Below are 16,614 nucleotides of genomic sequence, written 5' to 3' on the forward strand. Positions count from 1 at the left end.
TCACTGATAGTGCCTGCAAGAACCAATAGATTTTGGTTAGCGTACAGTACGGTCCCTTCATCCATATATCCCGATCGAATCAACAACCATTGGTAAATCGAGAGTCGTTCGAGATTCGATAACTATGCAATACATCTTGAAGATCAAATAGTGACATCGCATGTGCTACTAAGAAACCATTTCTTAAAACACATCATGTACTCTGGCCAGAGATTCGTCACACTAATATCTCCTCAGATCGCATAGAACATCCACACTCGCAAGTATGTGGTGAATCCTTGACAACAAAGCATCGAATCCTATATGTGTTGTAACTGTACCCAATCCCGACACCTGATGACCCCAATAGAGTCGGTAAACGAGTCAAAGCACAGTACTAGCATATAGAGTCTCAATGATGTTTCAAGTAGTTAGGACTAACGGTGTACAACCAAAACCGCGGACTTTATCCACTCGATAAGTGATAACCACTTGGAAAGTCCGGATAGGGTAGTTCGATCATTCATCATATGAATATCCATTTGCATGCTTCGAACATCTCTATGTTCCCTACCAATGAAACGTGGTACTCTGCATCGCAAATGCTAGTCTCAAACTCGAGCGATCCTTATCCTTATTAACGGACGGCTCAATCGACTAGGAACAGTTTAGAATATACAGTGACTATAAGATGTGTTTCATGATAGCCATCCCCATATGCTACCACATCTTACATACACTATAGTATATTCAAGGTCTTTATCAAAACAACAATAGTATATCACAATATAACAATATGAAGAAAGATAAAGTCATTGCCATTAATAAAAGTGTAAATTATATTAAACAAAAGATTGTTTATACAAAGAGTCATCAAAGCCCTTAGCCACAAGTTGGCTCACCGGGCACCCACTCTTTCAATCTCCCACTTGCCCTAAAGCCAACTAGTCATACTACGTAAACCCATTGCTTCGCGATGTTTGTCAAATAATGGTCCTGGCAAGGGCTTAGTAAGTGGATCAGCGATATTGTCTGCAGAGGCCACTCTTTCGACAGTGATGTCTCCTCTTTCCACAATCTCCCGGATGATGTTGTATTTCCTCAGTACGTGTTTGGATCTTTGATGAGACCTTGGTTCCTTTGCCTGAGCAACGGCACCCGTGTTGTCACAGTACACCGGGACTGGACCAACAACTTCCGAAATAACGCCCAACTCTTGGACGAAATTCCTCATCCAAGCGGCCTCTTTAGCAGCAGCTGATGCTGCAATGTATTCTGCCTCAGTGGTGGAATCCGATGTGGTGTCCTGCTTGGAACTCTTCCAAGAGACAGCACCGCCATTGAGCATGAACACAAATCCAGAGGTTGACTTCGAGTCATCCACGTCACTTTGGAAGCTAGAGTCGGTATAGCCTTCCAATTTTAGTTCTCTTCCTCCATATACCATGAACATATTCTTAGTCCTTCGTAAGTACTTAAGAATGTCCTTCACGGCTTTCCAATGCATTTGACCGGGATTAGCTTGATATCTGCTCGTGAAACTCAGAGCAAATGCTACATCCGATCTGGTAGATATCATCCCATACATGATACTACCTATGGCTGACGCATATGGTACATGTGTCATTTTCTCTATCTCTTCATCAGTCTTGGGACACATAGACTTGGATAGAGAAACTCCATGACACATAGGTAGATGTCCTCTCTTGGACCCATCCATTGAAAACCGTTTCAATATGGTGTCGATGTAGATTGCTTGAGTGAGTCCTATCATTCTCTTAGATCTATCTCTATAGATCTGTATCCCTAGAATATAGGATGCCTCGCCCAAATCCTTCATCGAGAATCTACCTGATAACCATATCTTTGTTGACTGCAACATCCCTACATCATTCCCAATGAGTAGGATGTCATCAACATAAAGTACTAAGAATGTCACAGCATCCTTAACTACTCTCTTGTACACGCACGGTTCCTCCGGGTTCTTGATGAAACCAAAATCCTTTATTGTTTCATCAAATTTCTGGTTCCAACTTCTTGATGCTTGTTTTAGACCATAGATTGATCTCTGATGCTTGCATACCTTATGCTCGTTTCCCATGGATGTGTATCCCTCAGGCTGCGTCATATAGATCTCTTCCATAATGTTTCCATTAAGAAATGCAGTTTTCACATCCATTTGCCATATCTCATAGTCATACCAAGCAGCTATGGCAATAAGGATTCTTATGGACTTGAACATTGCAACTGGTGAAAAGGTTTCATCATAGTCAACTCCTTGTCTTTGAGTATAACCTTTCGCCACCAATCGTGCCTTGTAGGTCAATACCGTACCATCAGGCCCAAGCTTTCTCTTGTAGATCCATTTACACCCTATTGGAACAATTCCATCGGGAGGATCTACTAAAGACCAAACTTGGTTTGTATGCATCGAATCTATTTCCGACTGCATAGCTTCAAGCCATAAATTTGAATCCGCATCAGAAATTGCTTCCTTGAAGTTTCTTGGATCACATCCAACATCGGGTTCATCTTGATCCCCTTCAAGAAGAAGACCATATCGGATAGGAGGTCTAGAAGTCCTCTCGGATCTTATAAGTATAGGCGTGTCCATCAATGGTTCCTGAGGTGTAGGATCATTATTTTGTATTTCGGGTTCTTCTCGAATTTCTTCGAGTTCCATCATCTCGCCTTTCTTATCCAATAAGAACTCCTTCTCCAAGAAGGTGGCATTCCTTGAAACAAACACCTTTGTTTCAGCAGGATGATAGAAATAATATCCGATTGAATTCTTCGGATACCCTACAAAATAACTTAAGGTGGATCGACTATCCAACTTATCTCCCACTGTATGCTTCACGTAAGCAGGACATCCCCAAATCCTCAAGTACGAATACTTAGGAGCTTTGCCATTCCATAACTCGTATGGTGTTTTGTCCACTGCTTTGGTGTGGACGTTGTTCAACAACAACACCGCCGTTTCAAGTGCGTAGCCCCAAAACGAAGGTGGAAGCTCAGTGAAGCTCATCATGGATCGAACCATGTCCAACAAAGTTCGATTACGACGCTCCGATACACCATTCAGCTGTGGTGTCATAGGAGGAGTCCACTGAGAGAGAATCTCATTCTCCTTCAGATAGTCCAAAAACTCGGTACTTAAGTATTCTCCACCTCGATCCGATCGAAGTGCTTTAATACTTTTACCTAACTTGTTTTCTACTTCAGCCTTGAATTCTTTGAACTTTTCAAATGCTTCAGACTTATATTTCATTAAATATAAATACCCATACCTAGAATAATCATCGGTAAAGGTAATGAAGTAGGTGTGGCCATATTGAGTACCAATTCTAAATGGACCACAAACATCTGTATGGATCAAATCCAACAGATTTTGACTACGCTCAGGTTTTCCCTTAAAAGGAGATTTAGTCATTTTTCCTTTCAGGCAGGATTCACAAGTAGGTAGAGAGTTAATATCAGACATATCAAACATGCCCTCTCCCACTAGCTTGTTCATCCTCCTTGAGAAAATATGACCTAGCCTAGCATGCCAAAGGTTTGCCGGGTTTTGACTATCGATTTTTCTTTTGTTTGTTGTTGCCGGTTTATCAACATAATTTATTGGAACGTCTTTTAGTTTTAAGTTATATAGATCGTTTTCAAGTTGTCCATTTCCAATCAAACATTCATTCTTGTAAATATTGCAAATCACATTCACAAAATTGCAAGAATAACCATCTCTATCAAGCATAGAAATAGAAATAATGTTTTTAATCAAATCTGGAACAAATAAAACATCTCTCAAAAGTAACTTAAAACCGTTCTGCAAAATTAAATAAATATCTCCCACAACTTTAGCTTCAACTCTGGAACCATTTCCGAGCCTCAGCTGGGTCTCACCCATTCTAAGCCTGCGACTTCTTGTCATCACCTGCAAATCATTGCAAATGTGAGATCCACATCCGGTATCCAATACCCAAGAAGTAGTATTAAGTGAAACATTTATTTCAATATAGAACATACCCTTCGCAGTTCGCAACTGCTCTAGATATTCCTTGCAGTTACGTTTCCAATGACCGGGCTTCTTGCAGTAATGGCAAACGTCCTTGGACTTTTCCATGTTTGAAGCCTTTGTCTTGTACTTCTTCTCCGGTTCGATTTTCTTGGGTGGGGCAGAACGTTTCTTACCCTTTGTACTTGGCCCCTTCTTAGCAGAAGAAGAGGAGCCCACCAAGAAAGCCGGTTTATCCTTCTTTAAAGTGAATTCATATGTCACAAGCATATTGACCATCTCTTCAAGGGAGGCCTCTATCTTGTTCATATTGAAATTCACCACAAATCCGTCAAACGAAGAAGAAAGAGATAGAAGTAGTAAGTCCACGTTGAGTTCATGCTCCAACACCAAATCAAGCGTTACCAACTTCTGTATGAGCCAAATCACTCGTACCCCATGATCACGGACCGAAGTCCCTTCATGCATGCGACACGTCATTAGCTCTTTTACAGTAGCGAACCTTTCAGCTCTCGATTGAGCCCCAAAAAGTTCCTTGAGTTGTACGTGAATGTCAGCAGCATTCACGGTGTCCTCAAATCGCCTCTGGAGTTCATCAGACATCGAGGCTTGCATATAGCATTTGGCCTTGATATCATGGTCCCACCATGTATCATGTTTGGCCAACTCTTCCGGACTTACATCAGCTGGTGCTTCCTTCGGAGGAGATTTTTCTAACACGTAGAGCATCTTCTCCGAAGTCAAGACAATCTTCAACTTACGGAACCATTCCGTATAGTTTGCGCCAGTCAATTTATTTTGTTCGAGGATCGAGAAAAGTGGATTACGCGAATTCATCTTTATGAAATACTGAAAAGAAACAGACAAATATCAGTGATTGTTTAATTAATTTACTAAGACATAAAATAGGCGAAATTTATTTTATGAATCTCACTCCCACTATTTTAACGATTTCACTACCCTCTAGTGAAAACGGAAAACTGTTTTTCTTAGTGAGAACATGGAGTCCAATTGACAAACTATGGTCCCGAATAATATCAGTCAACCATAATTTTCAAAAGGTAGAGCCCAATTGCTTCCAAAGCAACCTCCACGTTTTTACCTCATGTCCAATAAGGGCCCAATAATATGACGCCGTTTATTGTGACATGTCAAGATGACCCATCAATATTAAGTTGTGATGGACGGTCGCCATGTGGATCCCCCAATAATATGAGCCGATCCCATGGGAGTTCCACCCAACTTACAACATGTGTCGATCCAATGTACAACTTTCCGACGAACGGGCCCCCCCAATAATATGAGCCGGACCGTATCCGCGGGTAGCATCTCATACATTGATCGTTGATGGAAGGTAGGAACATTTAAACAATTTTAAATTTCCTTTATTTATCTTGATATCAATTTTAAATCATATTTAAAATAAGGGATTTTAATTTTGAAAATTTGTCTCATCATTTTAAAATTTTGTATGCTTGCCGGATTCACACAATTTAGTCTAAAACATGCATACAACAATAACATCATATATTATATAGGATGATCGATTCCATTTCTAATCGACCCGTGGTTGCCAATCACGAGTCTTAGTCCAATCCTAGGTAATATGCAGTATGCAATGCAATCCTATTACATTGAGCTTCCAATTTACATTTCTTCTGTTTTTATTGTCTGCTGGGCCCACCTCCATCTTCAAATCTTCATCTCCCACTAAGTCTAATGTATTTACAATAAATAACCATGACAAGTAGAGGATACATTTTAAGGGGTGGGAACGGGCCATAAACCAAGCCCACTTTTATTACATATGACAATTCATATTGGGCCATAAACCAGGCCCATTAATAAATCCAACAACAATAAAAACAAATGTAAATTCCTAACATACACCTACAAAATTGGTCATGGCAATCGATCATCCTTATCCAATAACATTTAATTCAAAATAAATTTATTGGATAACATGCAATGGCAATTTAAATTTAAAAGGATAAAATCATATTCCATATATAAAATCTTATTTTACATACAAAATTATATTTTATCTTTTTATCAAATAAAATCATATTTTACATATAAAATCCAATTTTATACATAAAATCATATTTTACTCAATATATCCATAAGATCATATCTTATCATCAATTGTACCAAAAATAATTAATTTCATAAAATCTGATTTAACGGATAAAATTTATAAATTTTCCAAAAATTCAAATTTATCCAAAAATCAATTTTAAAATTTTCGGACTCGAACAATTCGATCCGACGCCTCGTGGACTAATCAAAAACAATTTTCGATCGGACCAAAAATATAATTTTAACATATTAAAATTTTAATTTTAAAAATTAAAAATTAATTTTTCGCGGGCCGCCCGCGACATTCCCGGGCTGCTCGCGCCCCAAAGGGGCTCGGGCCGGGCAGCGATCACGTCGCTGCCCGGGGCAGCGACTCTCGCTGCCCGTGTTTTCGCCCGAAAAATTTTTAATTAAAAAATTTATTTTGTTTCAAAAACCGAGGCTTAAAAAATTTTTGTACAATCGATTAATTTAATCGCTTGATCTGAGCAACCTGGCTCTGATACCACTGTTGGAGAACGGTGATCAGATCAATCAGAATTGATACCCGGTGCAGCGGAAGTTTAAAAATTTTATATGGAACGATTCTATAATGGGTATCAAAACTTAACGATTAAATTGTGTGTGTAAAAATTAAATAACAATTATAAATTCTTACATCCAATCTCGAATCGAGATTATGGACACCAACAGATTGCTTTGCTCTTGTTGTATCTTCCAGGAACTGATGGACGAACTGTTCTTCAATCAGGTCCACGAACAGAGATTTAATCCCTCTGATAGATTGCACTAAAAAATCTATTAGAAGTTTCTACGAAGAGAATTAACGAATTTGATCCGTTAAACCAGACTGTAATTCAAAATTCACAGGCTGGATTTTTCCCGAGCAAAGGGGAGGGGGGCGGCCACTATTTGAGAGAAAAATAGGGTTTTTCGAAAATTGTGACCTGTTGTGTGTAATTTTTGTACTGCAATAACTTATTTATAATGTAGGCCGCTAACAGCTTAGGGCCCATTAGTCATAAGTTCAAGCCTGACAAGCAAAGCCCGCATGTTCATAAATTAATATAAAATTTATCGTGACTCTGATTGATAAACCGATTTTACCAATGTTCACAGAAACCATTTCTGCATCTTCTAAAGTCAAGATAAATTTTCTGAATCCGAATTCAGTGGTTTCCAAAAATGCCCATCCCTATGTAATTTTAGGAAATCTTACTCCTCTACTCTTAAATAAGAAGTCCAACTTCTTTGTTCATTAAATTTAACTCTTTAAATTTAACTATCTCAACGGGGATTAAAAATTCATTACTCTGTGTGACCCTCAATGGTTCAGGGATACAGCTAGCCGTGGGCTCACAACTCCTTGTGACTCGGAACAACAATTTCCGACTTGCCCATCGAATCATGGTAAGAGCGCCTAGCAACATCGCCCCATGATTCCCTAGGTATCACTGATAGTGCCTGCAAGAACCAATAGATTTTGGTTAGCGTACAGTACGGTCCCTTCATCCATATATCCCAATCGAATCAACAACCATTGGTAAATCGAGAGTCGTTCGAGATTCGATAACTATGCAATACATCTTGAAGATCAAATAGTGACATCGCATGTGCTACTAAGAAACCATTTCTTAAAACACATCATGTACTCTGGCCAGAGATTCGTCACACTAATATCTCCTCAGATCGCATAGGACATCCACACTCGCAAGTATGTGGTGAATCCTTGACAACAAAGCATCGACTCCTATATGTGTTGTAACTGTACCCAATTCCGACACCTGATGACCCCAATAGAGTCGGTAAACGAGTCAAAGCACAGTACTAGCATATAGAGTCTCAATGATGTTTCAAGTAGTAAGGACTAATGGTGTACAACCAAAACCGCGGACTTTATCCACTCGATAAGTGATAACCAATTGGAAAGTTCGGATAGGGTAGTTCGATCATTCATCATATGAATATCCATTTGCATGCTTCGAACATCTCTATGTTCCCTACCAATGAAACGTGGTACTCTGCATCGCAAATGCTAGTCTCAAACTCGAGCGATCCTTATCCTTATTAACGGACGGCTCAATCGACTAGGAACAGTTTAGAATATACAGTGACTATAAGATGTGTTTCATGATAGCCATCCCCATGTGCTACCACATCTTACATACACTATAGTATATTCAAGGTCTTTATCAAAACAACAATAGTATATCACAATATAACAATATGAAGAAAGATAAAGTCATTGCCATTAATAAAAGTGTAAATTATATTAAACAAAAGATTGTTTATACAAAGAGTCATCAAAGCCCTTAGCCACAAGTTGGCTCACCGGGCACCCACTCTTTCAATTTCATACAGCTGATTGCTGTAATATTGTACCGTCTTTTGAATTTCTCTAAGATCTCCGGAGAGTTTAGAGAAATCTGGGGTAATCTCTAAAAATTTAGAGTTAGAGATCATCTTTCTTACTCCCTTCAAAATTAAGAGCATTAATCACAACCTGTTGTAAGTAATCTATTATGAGTAGATTAACTTGTTTATAGGATTTTATATGAATAAAATCCTCTTGATTCAAACCTTCGTTTGAAGTCATCTTTTGTAGAAAATCTTCTCCTCAACAAAGAAAAGTATGAATTAACGAATAATATAAAGTCTGAATAATTAACCTAAAGCTCTGATATCAATTTTGCGGATGATTCAAGTACCATAATTGAGCACAAAAATAGCATAAATGAAGTACATAAATGCATAAATTGGGTACAAAAATTAAACATTGGATTTGATCAAGTTTGGTGGTCCTAGGAAGTTTTAAGAAAGAATTTTTATTGTAGGGATTTATAAAAAGTTAGGTTTGGGTTTAGGGATTTATTCACAATTCACTCAAATATTAATGCATCGACACAATAAGTTATTTCTCCCACCCTCGAACCCTTGTTCTGTTTGATTAATTAAGGAAAGGGTAGAGTGATGTTGGGGTGACACTTAAGGTTGTCAAAACTCAATCCAATCCATCAACCCGATACGAGTCGATCCAAAAAATATCGGTTTGAGGTTTTTGGGTTTGGGTCGAATCGGGTTGACCCGAAAGTTAACCCGAAAAAATTACATATGATCCGAATATTTTATTATATTTATCTTTATATAAAAATAAGAAAGATTTGCTACATTTTTTTTACATTATATGTTTGAAAATTTTTTATTGTGTATTAATATAATAGATTTTTGTCGATTAATATTTATTTTATATAATTTTTATTAAAAAATAATAATTTTTAATGTGTTGGATCGGATCTGAGATGCATCTAAAAAATTTGGCCGGTGAAATGACTTATAGGAGTTTTTATGTTGTATTTGATATAATTAAAAAAATAAAATTGTACCTATAATTTCGTACACTGATATTAAATAAAATTAGATAAGTAGAAGACTCATTTAAAAAATGAGCATAATTACGATATATATATATATATATTTATTTATTTATTTATCTAAAAAAAATAAGTTCGATTATTTTTTTATATAAAAAACCAAAGATACAAAATGTGATTATTTATGGTGGTTATTTTTACATAATATTATTAGTTAATAATTTTTTGTCTTTAAAATTTAATAAATATCATAAATTAGTTTCTAAAATTATATTTAATCATAAAATTAATGATTGCAATTTTCTAAGTTTAAAGGGGCAAAAAACAATTTGTTGTTAATTATAATTATTAGTAACCAAGCGGCCCGATGCAACCCTCTCCCCACTCTTCCGATTCAAGAAGCCGTCATAAGCAACCCTCTCCAGCAGGTAATCCTTTCGTTCTATCCAAGTGTTAATTGATTTCCGATGGATGACAAACGCGCTTCAGCCGGAGATATTCGTCAGCCATCTTTAGAAGATTTTAAGGGCAAGGTGATTTCGAACTTGATTAAGAAACTAGGAGAAATGATACCGGAAGACATCGAAATGATTTTTTTAGAGGTGAAAGCTCACGTAGGTATGCTGATGATCAATGAGTTCGGTAGCAAAGTCATTCAAAATTTTTTTGCTGTCTGCGAAGATGAACAGATGGACAAGGTGGTTTCCTCGATCACTGATGATGTAGGTTTACTCATGGCTATCTGTCTCAACCCTTGGTGATCTCAGTCCATGCTGAAATTTCTCGATTGTCTCACAACTCGGACCCAACTAGCTTATGTGATATCGGCCCTAAAACAGATCATCGTTCCGCTCGCCAACGACCCCATTGGTTCTACCGTTATTCGCCAATACTTCATTGTCTTCCCCGGTCCAGAAGCTGAGGTATTTGTTAATGAATTTCATCATCTGTCTTTTGAATCTGTTATCTAACAGTACTTATATTTTTTTCGCAGCCGTTACTTGGAATGATAGCCCAACATTTGCTCGAAATTGTCTACAGCGAAAGCGGATCCCGCCTTGTGCAAGTGGTCATACCAAATGTCTTCACTCTAATGGGCCAAGGCCGTATTGTCTCGGGAATAAGGCTAAATTTACGTTATCTGTCTATGCATCAATTCTGGTAGAATGTATGATATATTACTCGAGAGGGTGTTTCGATTTTTTGTCGACTAACAAATATGCAAGTGATGTTGTAAAGACTAACAAATATGCAAGTGATGTTGTAAAGAAATTCATTGAGGCATCCGAAGGAACAGGCCGACATATGATCATCAATGAGATATTTAGCAGTCCTGATTTCTCCAGGATCCTACAAAATCCATATGGCTACTCTGTTGTCCAATTCGCCAAAGAATACACGGTCAATGCTCATCTTTATTCTTTTATTTACAATCTAGGGTAGCTCGAAATAATGAAAATTTGAAGTTGTCACAACAATCTTGCAGGGGACTGTTCTTGGCCAGACTTCAAATCAACACCTTGTTGTCCAATCTACTGAGGAGCATTCTGTGGTACCAATAGCAATGATCATATTTATTTACAATCTAGATAGAGCTCGAAATAAACAAAATTTAAGGTCGATACAACATTACTGCAGGGAACTGTTCGCCAGACATTGGATCATCTGATCCAACACTCTGATCACTTGAATGGCCAGTGCCCTGGAAAGAATTCTCTGCCGGATAAGAGGAGGAATCACGTTCGGATAACTAAGAATCACTTTCTGCTGATGAAGAGAAGAAAGAGGATTCATGTCTAATTATCTAGAGCTCTGCTTTTAGAGAAGGGAGATGAATCATGTCTAATTATCTAGAGCTCTGCTTTGAAACCCTGTCCGCCCTATGCATATGACCTTGTTTGTTTGTTTTTGTGTGCTATCTGATGTTTGATATTTATATTTTTGTGTGTTTTAGGGTGTGGTTTTGAAGGGTGAATGATTCATTAACTTTATTGGTAATTATAATTATGTTTGTCTTCTGTCTTTGATGTTCCACCCTTGGCAAGATACGTTTCCTCTCTTTATGATTTGAGTTTTTTTATTTTGATTTTTTTTAATTTCCTTTCATGATGATTGCATTTCTATGTGAGGCTAATAATCTTTAAGTGCTTCTCAATAATGGTTATAGAATTTTATTTATAATTTTGTGGTGGGAAAGTATTGAACCTGATCTGGTGAGGAAGACTGAAATCCAGGAAATAGACTGAAGCAAGATGACATATCAAATGAATTTGTTAAAGTTCTAATATTTGTCAGTCCTATCATCGGGGAATTTGAAATGAATAGAATTGAAATATGTTACTCCAAATTCATCAATCCAAGTATAATCTAAGAGCGTACTTGATTGGAGAAGTCAACCACAAAAAAATCATTATTTTTCAAAAATGAAATAAAATGTGCTTTTCATAAAAAATTTAGATTTGTTTTGTAAAAGCATTTGCTCAAGTGTTTTTTTGGAAGCCATAAATTTTGGTTTTTGCTTCTATTTTTATTTAAAAATAATAATTTAAAAAAATAATTTTCAATATTTATCTAAAAGTCAAAATTTCTTCTGTTTTTTTATTTATTAATAAGAAAAATATTTTAAAAAATTAGACTTATTTAAGTCTTTTTTTTAAGCCGTATGTGAGATTTTGAATTTTTTGAATCTAAGAATTTTAAGATAAACTTAGCTAGATGAATGATTTCTGGGATTAGCGTATCAAGATAAATGATTTTCAGCATATCAAAGTAAAATATTTTCAAGAAAAATAGATTTAACTTATCATGCCATCTGCAACGAAAATCAAATCTTCATATTTGATACCCTTCAAATTTCAAAATTTGGAATGAACGAGTCTATCTCGATAGCTTCTCAGCGTTTATAAATACCTTCAAACCTTGTGAAAGTCGTACCACAAATTTACTATATGTAGTGACTGGTCCCGGAATTATTAAGTAATCAAAGCTTAAGCATGTAAAATAACTAAAAGTGCAATAATCAAATAATCTAGCGAAAACTTGTAACTCATATTTTGTTGAGAGTAATTTATTATGCTTTTTTGAGGTGTAAGATTTGTAATTTTTATTTTTCAAATTAAAAACGACATCAGAATTTCTCTCATTAGTTATATGTATAAATAGGTTTATTTTTCAAATTAAAAACGACATCAGAATTTCATTTTTGTTAGTTGTTACTATATGAGAATATGCATTTCGATCATTCATTTTTATTTAAGAGCTGAAAGAAAAAAAAACGCATTTTTGAAAACTTTTCATTAAAAAAATAAGAATATATGTTGTACACTGGTTTTTTATATATATAATTATTGTGAAAAATTGTATTTTATCATGTATTGTGACTTGATTTTCTATATTATCAAATTTCAGTTTAAACTATTATTTTTCGTCAATTTTAATCTTTTTTCGATGTGACGTTAATATAATATTGACATGAGTAATAGAAGTGTCAAAGTAGGTTGTTCTTTTCCGTGCTACCAATAGGTATGTTGTGTTGGCAATTGTCCAACCCGCACAAATGGTGGGTTGCAGATTGACTCATTCCGCTAGTCTGTTTTGACATTTTCAATGTGTAATATCACATGAATTCACACTTATAATGAAAAATGATTTAAAAAAAACGAAGAAAAATTGATGATTAAAAATTTGATTACATATGACCAAAATCTCAAAATAATAAATATATAAGACAAAAAATTTAATTTTCATTAATTAGACCGTGGAGGAGTGGAAATTTTCGTATGAAGAAGGAAATAAACTCAAAATATATAGGGAATAAATTATTGTGTATATATTTTCTTCAATATATAAAGAATTTAGACACCATCTTTTATTTTTATCAAAAAAGTGACTGTCTTATGAGACCATCTTACTGTGAGACGGTCAACCCGATATAAAAACAAATACTCATCCATAATCAATACGATATTTATTAATTAAATCGGGTCAAGATCTTCTTCTCCCATTCTTATCTTTCTTCCTCAGAACGATCAGATTTCTGCCCAGATCTTCAAATTTCACCGTGATTTTTGAATTCAGAATGTTTGTTTTGGCTCTTGTCAGGTGCTCGCCGAGCTCCTTAACCTGGTCCTTCGCGCACAACTAGGATCTAATTGTGTGTTATTTCGGATTCGTGAAGTTATGGCTGATTTGGGTTTCTGGTTTTGATTGATCGCATACAGGTAGGATATCTTATGTTTTTACGTCCTAGTACTTGTTAATTTTCGATTGGATTTAGGGTTTTTTTTTGTTCTTACGTTTCGAGTTGTTTGCAAAATTTGAGAACAAAATCGGCTGGGAGTAATTTAATTAATTTGTTCATCTCTTTACATATACATACATATATTAGTGTAAGGAGATATGTTTATCGGGATTCACATTTGGGACTATAACATTGATTAGACTGAGTAAACTTGTCACGATAGTTTTTCTTGCAAATGGATTTCCGGTAATTTAATTGTTCGAACTCCTTGTTTAGAGCGCAAATCAGTAGAATCTAATAATTAATGGAACTTATTTAATTTTAGACTTTTAGTACATGGTGCTGGTGTTAATGCCCATCCTCTGCCTCTGTGCCGTTATGTGTCAATTAGTGTTTTAAATGTGTTAACTTTTGTTCGCCTTCTTTGCAAGTTCGACATCTCTAAGTGAAAACAGTAAGCATTGAAGAACATGAAATAGGTGAAAACTCAAGAAGTTTCGAGTGAGCTAGAGCCTTGAGAATACAAAATATGTGAAAACTCAATGAGTTCTTGAATTCTTTGATCTGATTGCCTCATGAATTCCTTCTTGATTCTCAACTCTTGTCTTCTGCCTTCCATCCCTTGTAAATAAAAGCGAGCATCCAATGCAAAGTATAATTTTTGTGTATCTATCTTAGTCAAGAATCTGCTTATCAAATCTTCTGCCTAATTTTTAGGAATAAGAACATTGAGTCAGAATTTGGTATTGTTGTCTAGATGGAATCGTTCAGTCTTTGATATGTGCATATTGAATATTCTTGATAAAATATTCATCGCTCGAAGAAGAAATTTTGTCAGAGTTAAGTAATATGGACTCACGTGCCGTTAAATCTAACGAAGCTACGAGGAACGAAGCGAAGCTGGGAAGAACAACGTCGATGGCTGGGAAGAAGTGGAGAAAAAATTCCAGAAGCTCGCTAGGGAAGGAGTTCTTTATGCATAGGTTAATTGTTTTCAAATTCATGTTGACCCTAGAAATCAAACTATTCCTCCGAAATTCGAAGTGATTCCAAAGTCATTATTCAATCAATTATTGCAATCATGAGCTGAAAATTTCAATCTAATTGATTTGTTAGTGTTTTCATGTACAGGGATGAAATATTCCAATGAATTCGGGCTAGAATTATTCGTTGCATTGAGCAGAGGAAGGAGATTGAAATTCAATGAGATTTCAAGAGAAGAAGTACTTTATGAATTTTGGTCGCAAATTACAGATCAAAGCTTCGACTTTAGGCTTCAGATTTTATTCGATATGTATGACTTTAACTTTTATTCTTTCATTCTCAAAAAAAGAAAAAACTTTTATTCTTTTGGCTGCTCATTATTAATATTATATAAATGTGCAATCTTTGTTGCTGTGCAAACTTACACATTTTGCAAGTTTTTAGGCTTGTCATTGAATTATGTTCTTTATTGATGCAAACATTAGAAACATGGAGTTCTGCTATTTGATTTTCACCGGCAAGGTTACTGAGGCACATCGGAACAAGGGTGGAAGTAGCCTTGCAATATGTGTCGTCTCGTATTCGATGTTCGCGGAAAGTTTCTTCTGCTAGTTTTACAAAGTCGAAGTCATATGCTGATACTCTTGATTCTCAGAGGGCTGAAGCCATCAAGGATTGCATAGATTTCTTGAATTTCACTTCCACTCCACAAAGATCAAACTCTGTTGGAAGGTCTTGTTAGAAAAGTGTTGTGAATGAAAGAGGAACTGTTGTTTTAAGTAATACTCCCTCCGTCCTATATATGTTGTCGTGTTTTAGTTTTCACACGAATTAAGAAAAATTTATTGGAAAAATAAATTTTATATAAATTTCCTATTTTATCCCTATTTAATATATTAAAAAATGATTGCACAATTTTCAAGGTGTAGTTAATAGGGATATATTAGTAAAAAAAATGTAAAAAAGTTTTACTAAATATGATGTATGACTATATATTTGGGACAAACAAAAAAGGAAACGTGGACAATATAATTGGGACGGAGGGAGTACACAGTTATGTGTCATTTTAATGTTTCAGAACATGTACTGGGAATTGTCCAGCGTGGTGCTTGCTAGAACATATACATGTATATATATATATATCTTCTTTGTGAAAGACATGTTAGTTAATTTCTTTCACGAATGAGAATTGAATCATCGGGTTATTGTCCATTTTATTTTAGTAAACGGTATTAAATAGTAGTTTTTATGTCAAAAGTACTATTTTTTATGCTACAAATATTAATTTTTATGTCAAAAGTATTAATTTGTAATATATGATTATTTGACATTTAACTTTTTGGTAAACGACATAAAATATTATTGTTTGGTCAAAATTATTACTTCTTACGTATGTTTATTTGACATAAAAAATATTATTATTTTTAAATCAAAAGTATTAGTATTTATCAGTGTTCTAAAAAGCGCGCTTAAGCACGATTAAGCGTGGAGCATGGAGAAAAAGCTCCGCTTTGAAGCAAAGCGGGAAAAAAGCGGTCAAATCATAGTTTGACTGGATTAAGCGTAATTAAGCGAGCTTAAGCGTGATTAAGTGCACTTTTTTTATTTTTTTTAATTTTGAAGGTATGTATGTTTTTTTAAATAATAAATTAGTTTTAAAATTTAGATGTTTATTTTTTAAATTTTAATTATGATTAAGCGTATCTGACAATTATTTGGTCAATATTTAACATTTTATATGGTCTAATTGCAAAAACAACTAAAGATTGTAATTTTGAGATTTTTATTATTTTATAAATATGAGAATAAATGCATTAGACTTAAAATTTATCATATTTATGAATTATTTTATCTATTTATTGGTTTGACATAATTAAAATTACACTAAAAATCAAAAACTCTTTTTCACGCTTAATCCCGTATTAATCCCGCTTAAGCCTGAAAAGCTT

General features: G+C 35.2%; 2 long non-coding RNA genes across 5 annotated transcripts; both read left to right on the top strand.

Annotated features, from left to right (window-relative positions):
* The first annotated feature begins 9,778 nt into the window (after window positions 1-9,778).
* On the top strand, window positions 9,779-11,468 carry LOC140866912 (uncharacterized). 2 transcript variants are annotated; one of them, XR_012144993.1, is made up of 4 exons: window positions 9,779-10,364; window positions 10,436-10,842; window positions 10,928-10,993; window positions 11,080-11,468. It is a non-coding gene; the product is annotated as an uncharacterized lncRNA (long non-coding RNA). The 2 variants fall into 2 exon arrangements; XR_012144992.1 differs by lacking the exon at window positions 11,080-11,468 and having other exon boundaries at window positions 10,928-11,049.
* A 1,955-nt stretch (window positions 11,469-13,423) lies between these two features.
* Window positions 13,424-15,709, top strand: LOC140865496 (uncharacterized). Of its 3 annotated transcripts, none has more exons than XR_012144604.1 (4): window positions 13,424-13,661; window positions 14,439-14,664; window positions 14,813-14,975; window positions 15,151-15,709. It is a non-coding gene; the product is annotated as an uncharacterized lncRNA (long non-coding RNA). The 3 variants fall into 3 exon arrangements; XR_012144603.1 differs by having other exon boundaries at window positions 14,562-14,664; window positions 15,151-15,706; XR_012144602.1 differs by having other exon boundaries at window positions 13,424-14,664.
* The last annotated feature ends 905 nt before the right edge of the window (window positions 15,710-16,614 follow it).

Source organism: Henckelia pumila, chromosome 4 (assembly GCF_033568475.1).
Source record: "Henckelia pumila isolate YLH828 chromosome 4, ASM3356847v2, whole genome shotgun sequence".
Classification (NCBI taxonomy): domain Eukaryota; kingdom Viridiplantae; phylum Streptophyta; class Magnoliopsida; order Lamiales; family Gesneriaceae; genus Henckelia; species Henckelia pumila.